The sequence below is a fragment of the Xenopus laevis genome, chromosome 2L (assembly GCF_017654675.1).
Source record: "Xenopus laevis strain J_2021 chromosome 2L, Xenopus_laevis_v10.1, whole genome shotgun sequence".
Taxonomy (NCBI): domain Eukaryota; kingdom Metazoa; phylum Chordata; class Amphibia; order Anura; family Pipidae; genus Xenopus; species Xenopus laevis.
This window is the reverse complement of record NC_054373.1, coordinates 60392808-60401598: the sequence shown is the minus strand read 5'-3', so window position 1 is coordinate 60401598 and position 8791 is coordinate 60392808. Positions and strand designations below refer to the sequence as shown.

The 8791-nt window shown below is 35.2% G+C and overlaps 1 protein-coding gene across 1 annotated transcript in view; it reads right to left on the bottom strand.

Moving 5' to 3' along the window:
- Positions 1–4874: 4874 nt before the first annotated feature.
- The window catches only part of ythdf2.L (YTH N(6)-methyladenosine RNA binding protein 2 L homeolog), a gene marked incomplete at its 5' end in the record, with an annotated part of 13536 nt that continues 9619 nt past the window's right edge, over positions 4875–8791 (bottom strand). Inside the window, 1 exon segment of the mRNA NM_001093651.1 lies at positions 4875–5479.

Here is an 8791-nt window from a genome sequence, read left to right as displayed (position 1 = left end):
AAAAAACTCAACTTTTACCCCCTACAATCTAGGTGTGCTTTAATGGGTACTTTCCAGGATCTTGTTGAAAGTGATTTAATGAAACTCAGTTTGATTAGAAACCAAATGTCCTGAGAATGTCTCCAGGAAAAAATAGCCATTAAGTCCCTGAGAGAGAATAAAGCCATCACTATTAGGCAGGCTGATAAGGGAGGATGTGTAGTAGTCATGGATACTACAGATTATGTTTCTGAGGCCAAAAGGCAGTTAAATGATTCTGACACATATCTAGTCGAACGGAGCACCACATATCTAAAACACCCTACTATTCTGACTGTGTGAAATGGGGGTAATAAAAGAATTACACCAAGGCACTTTATTTATCTTTTGACCCTGAGAACACATATTTGGGATCAGATAATAGCCATTACCCCTCCTTTCGACCTCTTATATACTCATCTATATTTATATTCTAATGTGATTATATATTTATATCTATTTAAACTTATTGATACATGTATTTATATTTATGTATATCAAATCCATAGTTGATTAGATATAGGATATCACGGGTCACCATTTTGATCGAACAAATTTATACTCATTGATTGACATAATAAAAACGTATAAGTCAATAAAAGTTAGGATCAGAAAAAAAAAATAATTTAGGGCTAAAAATAGTGAAAGCTAGAAGGCACAAGGTTCCGTAGAACTATAATTGTTTTTTTTGAATTTCATACATAATACTATGGTTTTATATAATGAATAAAGGTGTTTTAACTGCAATGTGACATGGTGCCTTTCTGTATATAACACACATGCATCTTTGATTGTGTAAGCCTATGATTAAGGAAGGGGTCCCAAGCGTTTTTTACCTGCGAGCCACATTCAAATGTAAAGAGTTGGGGAGCAACACAAGCATGAAAAAAATCCCTTGGGGTGCCAAATAAGAGCAAGAGAAATACTATTTTATGATTAATTACACCCACCACATACAAAGAAATCATTAACACTTTCACAATTGTTGAGGGTGAAGCGCAGATGAAGAACAGCAAATAGAAAGAATAGAGGAAATGAAGGACAAATGTAAGGTTAGGTATATATCCAGCGAAGGTGCTAGAAAGGGCAGGAATTGATGTGGTGAAAAATGAGACACACATAGAGAAGAAACAAAATGCAAAAATAATTCCCTTTGTAAGTAAATTCAACGTGTTAAATGTAGAAATATCTAAAATACTGAGAAAAGACTGGGGACTCCTTGCGAGGAGTTTCCCCAAAAAAATAATACATTTAAAGTTCCACCTGTCATGTCACATACAAAAGCAGATACAATTATAAGTAAGTTGGTAAGGTCAGATTTGGGTCCCACAACTAATTGGGTGCAAACTATTTTGAAACCACGTAAAAATGGGTCATTCCCTTGTTGTGGATGTGGTCATTGTAGGAATGTATTGAAGGGTGCATGGCTGTATCACCCATTAAAAAGGCACCCGTATTCCAATTATTGGCTTCTACGCATTTAGTGTGGCCACTGCGTTTTCATTTCCATTTTGGATTCTGTATCAAAAGAGAGACGTGGTGGGGACATGATTAAGAATTGCTACAGAGAGACACACAATGGATATGAAGACTGGGAACTATGTCCCCCCCAGGGTCTTAATCATGAATATGATCTAAATCCGGTTTTATTTAACTAGTTTTTAATTGTACATTGATCTTATGTTTTATAGGTTGTCACAGGAACAAATTGAAATTTATCTACAGGACTATGTTGTGTATTCTGTTTAGACATTTGGATATCCAGTTAAGTGGCTACTTTATGTTGCTATATGGATACAATTGTAATACTTGGACTTTAAATTAATGTAACATTATCTGATGACTCAAGGGGGCAGTGTTCCCCATGATATATAAGATCATGTGATATATGGTGTTTTTATGCTTGATAAAGAGTGGGGAGCCACTCCAAACATTACATCTTTGTACTTGCTAAAATGTGACATGAGCATTTTAAACAAAAATACATTTTGGAGTGCTGTTTTGTGACAAGATTTATTTGCATTCTGAGGAGCTGTGGTGTAGAAGCCCTATGACGTGCACCCAACCCAGCAAATAATACACAGAGTAAGTGCGGTTTGTTTGGAACTTTTTACATCAACTCAAAACTGTAGAATCATATGGGGGATTAAATCGTGAATGGGAAATAACATGTTTTTTTCCTAATTAATTATTCTCTATTAATTCTAACCAATTCATTTTTTTTATTTATTTTTTCTAATTAACTTTTTGGAGAATAATATGGTTTTAGATTCCTCCACTTTTTTTTCGTCCATGCAGAATATAATATTTATGGATTATTGTTCAGAATGTAAAATCTTAACATTTATGAAGCGGTACAAGCTCTTTACTCATTTTGTATACATATATTTTTTGGTATGGTATAGGGTACATGGGCCACGAAACGAGTCAAGCGTGTAGGTTTTTGTGCGCTGCATGTTTTTAAATATTACCTACTAAAGAGATGGGTATTAGTGCCGCTGGTTCCCCATGTCCAAGAACCTGTAATTGTTTTCAATTAAAAATAGCATATTAACAATAAATCAGCAAGGAGTATTATTTTGATGCTTTCCGATAATAAGATGAATCATTTTAAAGGGGCAGTGTACGCCCTTGTTTAACGAATTCAGTGAATAGGATTTTTAATGAAGAAAACTTTGTGCCCATCTTAATCAGAGAATATCCGTTTGTTTTTAGCTAAACAGGGAAACTAATCCATTCCACGTGTGGTCCTTGCAAAGTAGATTATTAGATAACCATGAAACAAACATGGAGTTTCAATTTCCCAGTTTGCCTGGTTTTGCTTAAGAATGTACATGTGATGGGTGGAGAATAACAATTTGAACAAGGGAAAACGAAAAAGGAATTACTGAAAAAAAAAGTAGAAAAGATTTAAGTATATCACACAGTCTGCACTATGGGTGAATTTGCTGGGTCTTGTAATACTTACTGTAAAATTACTGTTTGGAAACGGTCTTGTTGCCATATTTGCCCTTCCAAACAGTAGGACACGGTTGTGCTTGTCCCACAGAACTGTTTCAATTGCTGTATGTACTCACTAAGGGTAATTTGGTTTTAAAAGCAAGTTCATAACAGCATTATTTTCTCTTTATCAATAAAGCGGAATTTAGCAAAGTTTGTAAGCTGTATCCAATGCACACCAGCAAAAACATAGATGTACAGGATACTCAATAAGATGGTTTCAAGGGCAACTTCATTACGTCAATAAAATAGTTCAAACTATTTTATAGAAGAACCACAGATAAAAAAAAAAAAAAACAGTGACAGATTTGAAAGATGAAAAGGTCTATAAAATGTTGTGTGCTATATATGAATATCAACAATATAGTTGATATGGTTCTTCTTGGAATTAATGGTACAATATAACGGATATTCAACAATTTGGCTTTTTTCACCACTTTGTTTTGCCTCTAGTTTTAAAGTGGGCTTTTAAAATAACCTTTAGTATGTTATAGATGGAAGGTCCTATTCAGTAAAATTTCAATTGGTCATTTAAAAAAATAAAATAAAAAAAAGTTACAATTATTTGTCTTCCTCTTTTGCCTAATTCCAGCTTTCAGTGGGGGTCACTCAACCCAGCACCCATACAATATTGTTCTGTAAGGCTACAATGTGATTATTACTTTTGAGTTTTGAATAGGTTTTCTTCTATTCATCGTCTATGAAACCACTACCTGGTTGCTAGGATAAAATGCGAGAAGTCCAAACTGTAGAACTGATGAACAAAAAAGCAAAATAAGAAACTTGCATATATAACTGCCAACAACATACTTACTTTAAAGGTTAATACCCGCTTTACACTTTTTTGCTATGGGAAACTGTGATGTCTGAAAGGCAGGGCAGATTAAACAGAAAGAATGAATTATTAAGCGTAACATCACATTTTCGAAAAATATATATCATATCATGAAATACATGAATTAGAAGGTCAACATCTTTCACCAATTGTTAAATCTAAGAATTCCATGAGTCATAATAAATGAAGACTAATGAAAGGTATATGCAAACAATGGAACTCATAAGTAGTAACTGAACTGTGAGAAGGGACAAAGGCTAGTGTACTGAAATTGTACAGTAGTTACGGTTACAGATAGATCCCTATCTGCCATAACTTGATTGGTTCAGCAGGGACAAGAAGACTGTAGATGCCCCAGGGGTCTGACATTTTGTTCAAATGTGTGCTGAAACAATACTGTTTCCCAGCTTCGGGGTGTGGCTTCCACATTCATAAAATCAGCTTTTTAAAAGTGGGGGCAGAAGCACAGGTTCATATAATGAAATGCATGCAAATTATGATGGCAACTTGATATTGTTCCATGGGTACTTCAATGTGGAGCTCTTGTTTTTTTTTAATTTAGATGGTGGGAGTATTGAGGGGAACTTTAGGGTAGAGCTATGGTGGCATCTGGCTACCCTAAATGCTGCTAATCATCTCTCAAAGGTACATAGAGAACCTATGAAGCTTGCACTCAAGCTTTTTTAACTGGCATGCAGGTCCTATATTCTTGGCAAAGACATCATTTGCAACCCCTCAACTCTTACATTTGTATTATTGCAACATATTAGAATCTATAAAATTGCAGGATTCTAACTAAATAAAAAATATACATACCACTAGATTGCTTTCAACATGATGTTTTATTTCAGAGAAATGGCTTCTTATAAAGAGAAAAGGGTTACAAAATGACTTTAGGTGGACATAGCCTTTCTAAAGTTCACACTGAACAGCTGGGTTGCCAACCCCGCAAATGCCAAATTTGGCAATAACTCCCTTCTCTGACTTCAATCGAATAAACCTGTTTTAAATAAGGTTTTTCTTTTTTTACAAACATTTTTTTTTATACTGTATCCCAAAACAAAAGTATCCAGATTAAATTAAACTTTCTCTAGTTGAATTTGCCCAGTCAATGCTCCTGCTGTGGGAGTAACAAAATGAAAATACATTTATATAATATTTGATATGCAGATGCAGCAAATTTTGTTGATGCACCTGGCACATACAACTTTCAGGGGAACAGGGGTGACCCCCTGTTCCACATGCTTTACTAGTATGCTCTGTTTATGTGTATAAACGCACATAGATGTGGAGCAAGGAAAAATAAAGAGGGCTATTGCCACAAACTTAAAATAAATCAAGGCAGAAGAGGCCTTAGGATACAAAAAAAAATACATCTCCAGATGCTGGCAATGAGCATACTATTTTAACCTGATCTGTAATCTGGGGGGTTAACACCCAGATTTATTTGAATACCAGTATTTAATCCTTCTTGTCTTGAAATTGCATTTAATCACCCAAGTAAAGGGATTGTAACCTTCTCCCATTGTCCTTCAACAAGTTAACTGCAGGTTCCATTAGTTAGTTAAAGTCCATCTTGTCACCACTTAACATCTTTTAAAGGGGGACATGATTTGGTGGATGGTCCTGAAATTCAAAAGGATATATTCAAATTAGTGATACAGAACGCTCAACAGGTTTTTGAATATTCAAATTGAGAATGTATCTGAAACTTCCTGTTGCATTTGCTCCCATTGCTACTATTTACACCACCCATTACGCAAGATTTAATAATGTCTGCGGATCACACTTGCACACAAACTGTAAGGAAAGACAATATACATAATGTAGACTTAGCAGGTATTTCCAACAATTTTCTGTAGTACCAAGCAAATTAATTTATTAAAATAAAGTTTTAGGGATGGGGGGGGGGGAGTAGTGTGAGCTACATCAAATTTCATGAAGAAAAAAAATGTATTCAAAGACTATATATACACCATGTACACGTATTTCCAAATTTCACTTTCTGAAATAGCTTTGTTATACACATCTCAATACTGAATGTTTTTGTTAAAGATTTCAAACACTTTTTTATTTAAAACCTCACTGAAGTGGACTGCCAACGGCTCTTATACTTATTAATATGAATGTGTGTCAAATCCTCAAAACTAAATTTGCATTTGAATTGTTTATTTATGAATTGTTTAACCTTGTTTATGTTTAGCATAGATAATAGTAGAATTGTCTGTACTGGTATTCTGGCGCCTTGGTGGCTTTCCCTTATGTTAAACATTGCCATGCAATGGGATAAACACAAGTGAGTCTGTTGAGTTCAACATGCATTTAAAGGAAAACTATACCCCCCAAACAATGTAGGTCTCTATTAAAAGATACTGAGTAAAACAGCTCATGTGTAAAACCCTGCTTCATGTACATGAACCATTATCATAATAATATACTTTTTCAGTAGTATGTGCCATTGGGTAATCATAACTAGAAAATTGCCATTTTAAAAAATAAGGGCCGCCCCCTGAGATCGTAAGATTCACTGTGCAAACATACACACCACATGTAAGGTCACATGAGCCAATTAACAGACAGAGTTCTGCCTTTTGCTTCCTCACTTCTTCCTGTTACAGTTAGTGTTGTAGTATTTCTGGTCAGGTGATCTCTGAGGCAGCACAGATAGAGTCACGAAATGGTGGTTCAAGGCAAGAGGTGTAAAAGGGCAATATTTATGTAAATATATATTCCAGTTTGATAAGATTCTTTAATATGTCATTCAATTTGATATAAACTATCTGTTGCTTAAGTATTCATTTTGGGGGTATAGTTTTCCTTTAAAAGGAATTTAACACACAAAAAATAAATGAATAATCTTATCGAAAGCGGTCCTCTTTTGCAGTTAATACCGATTTACTATTATTAGTGGTTATGGAGAAATAAGCATCTTTAGACTGCTAATAGTAGTAGTAGATCAACAATGTATTAAAAGGTTAGCAAGCAGAAGCAAAACCTGTGTAAGGACAATGGAAATACAGAATATTTTGATAACTGACCTTCCAGGGTGACCTGCACGGAACAAATCTACCTCCATGTTATTTACCATTAAATACAACAGAAACCATTATGATCACAGCAAACCTGAAATGCCTCTAAGGATTGTATTTGGTTATGAGGTTACTGATTTAGAATACTATTAATTTAAAGGAATTCTGTCATGATTTTTATAAAACAGTTTTTATTACTAACGTAGGCTATGTACACTGCAATGAATTCATTTTACCATTGAAAATTAATAAATTATATATAAATCATTATGCCTGTTCATGTGCTTTCAGAAAGAGCCAGCACTTCACAAACAGAACTGCTTTTAGAATTAAAAAAAAAAAAATTTGGGTAAGCCATATGAAAAAATCAGCGTTACACACGTAAACTTTAAAAGCAATAGACAGGAAATGATTTCAAAATTTGCATAATATTGATCCACATCGATCACTACACTGGTTTAACCCTATATATGCATTTAATGTATTAGAGAAACAAAAATAGATCATAGTCTTTGTTGAGACCCAGGGGATATAATGATCCAAGTTTGTTAATCCACCACACTTCTCTAAAAAGGCTAAAACTAAGTAAGCTTTATCAGAAACGTCTATATAAATACATCAGTAAACCCTCAGAGTAATGCTGCTCTGAGCCTCTGTCAAAACAAACACCATATTTCTTTTCTTCTATTGTGTACACATGGGCTTCTGTATCAGACTTCCTGTTTTCAGCTGAAACCTCCAGGGCAGGGCTTGAGCATGCTCAGTTTGCTCCTCTCCCCCTCCCTCCTCTGCTGTAATCTGAGATCAGAGCTGTAAGTGAGCAGGGAGAGACTCAGGCAGGAAGTGTTGTCACACCAAGGTTATATGGCAGTTTCTATCCTAAACAAACAGAGACAGTGTCTAGAGCGGTTTACTCGGGTATGGTAAAGCATTCTGCAGAATAAATATAGCATTCTAGCTTGCACTATTGTGGCTAATATGTTGGCAATAAACTGTCTTGGAGCTTTCCTTCTCCTTTAATTTTAGTTCTCTATCTCCCCCTCTTTTTAAGGTTGGTGTAGTTTCTAACACCATAAATTTCAGTTGGTCTGCAGTGTGTCCTTTTTCCAAGAAATGTTTGGACACAGGCAAAGTCATGTTACCTAGATTAATACTGAATCGGTTTGGGAAATACGTGATTTTACCATCTGTGTGGTCTCACCTATATAAATGAGACCACACAGACACATCAACACATATATCGCAAATTTAGATATGCATGTAAAATAACCCCCTAATTGTACAGTATAGCCAGTGTGGGGATGTATAAACTCCTTACTTTTCAAAACAAAAGGACATTGTGTGCATCTAGACAGGGGAACATACCCTTGGATCTACAACCCCTAAAAGTAGTTTTACTTTTAGCTTTCATTTGGGTTGAGGTCACCTGTGCTCCCATCATTCTTCCCTTCCGGTAGGATATAAGTGACATGGTTTTAAATTCCTGTATTATAGGATATGCATTTTGTAATAGATACCAGTGTCTACATAACACTTTACCTACAGCATCACTATCTGCATGAAATTGGGTAACAAACGGTATCCTGTTGGACTGTTTATTCTTAATGCGGGGGCATTCCACCCTATGTTGGGCCTGTTGTATTGTCCTTTCTGGATAACCCCTCTCTCTGAACTTTTGGCACAGTTTGTCTCTGAACATCTTTTTCTTCAGTTTCACTGACTAATCTCTGTATCCTAGACAATTGACTGATTGCAATAGATTTTTTTGTGTGTCATGGATGATGGCTCGTGTAGTGTAAAATCTGATTCCTGTCTGTGGGCTTTGTAAAAAGAGACGTGTGTATGTGGCCTCCTTGGTCCCTATATATCAGAACATCAAGAAAATTGAGTTTTTGAAGCTCAAATGTTA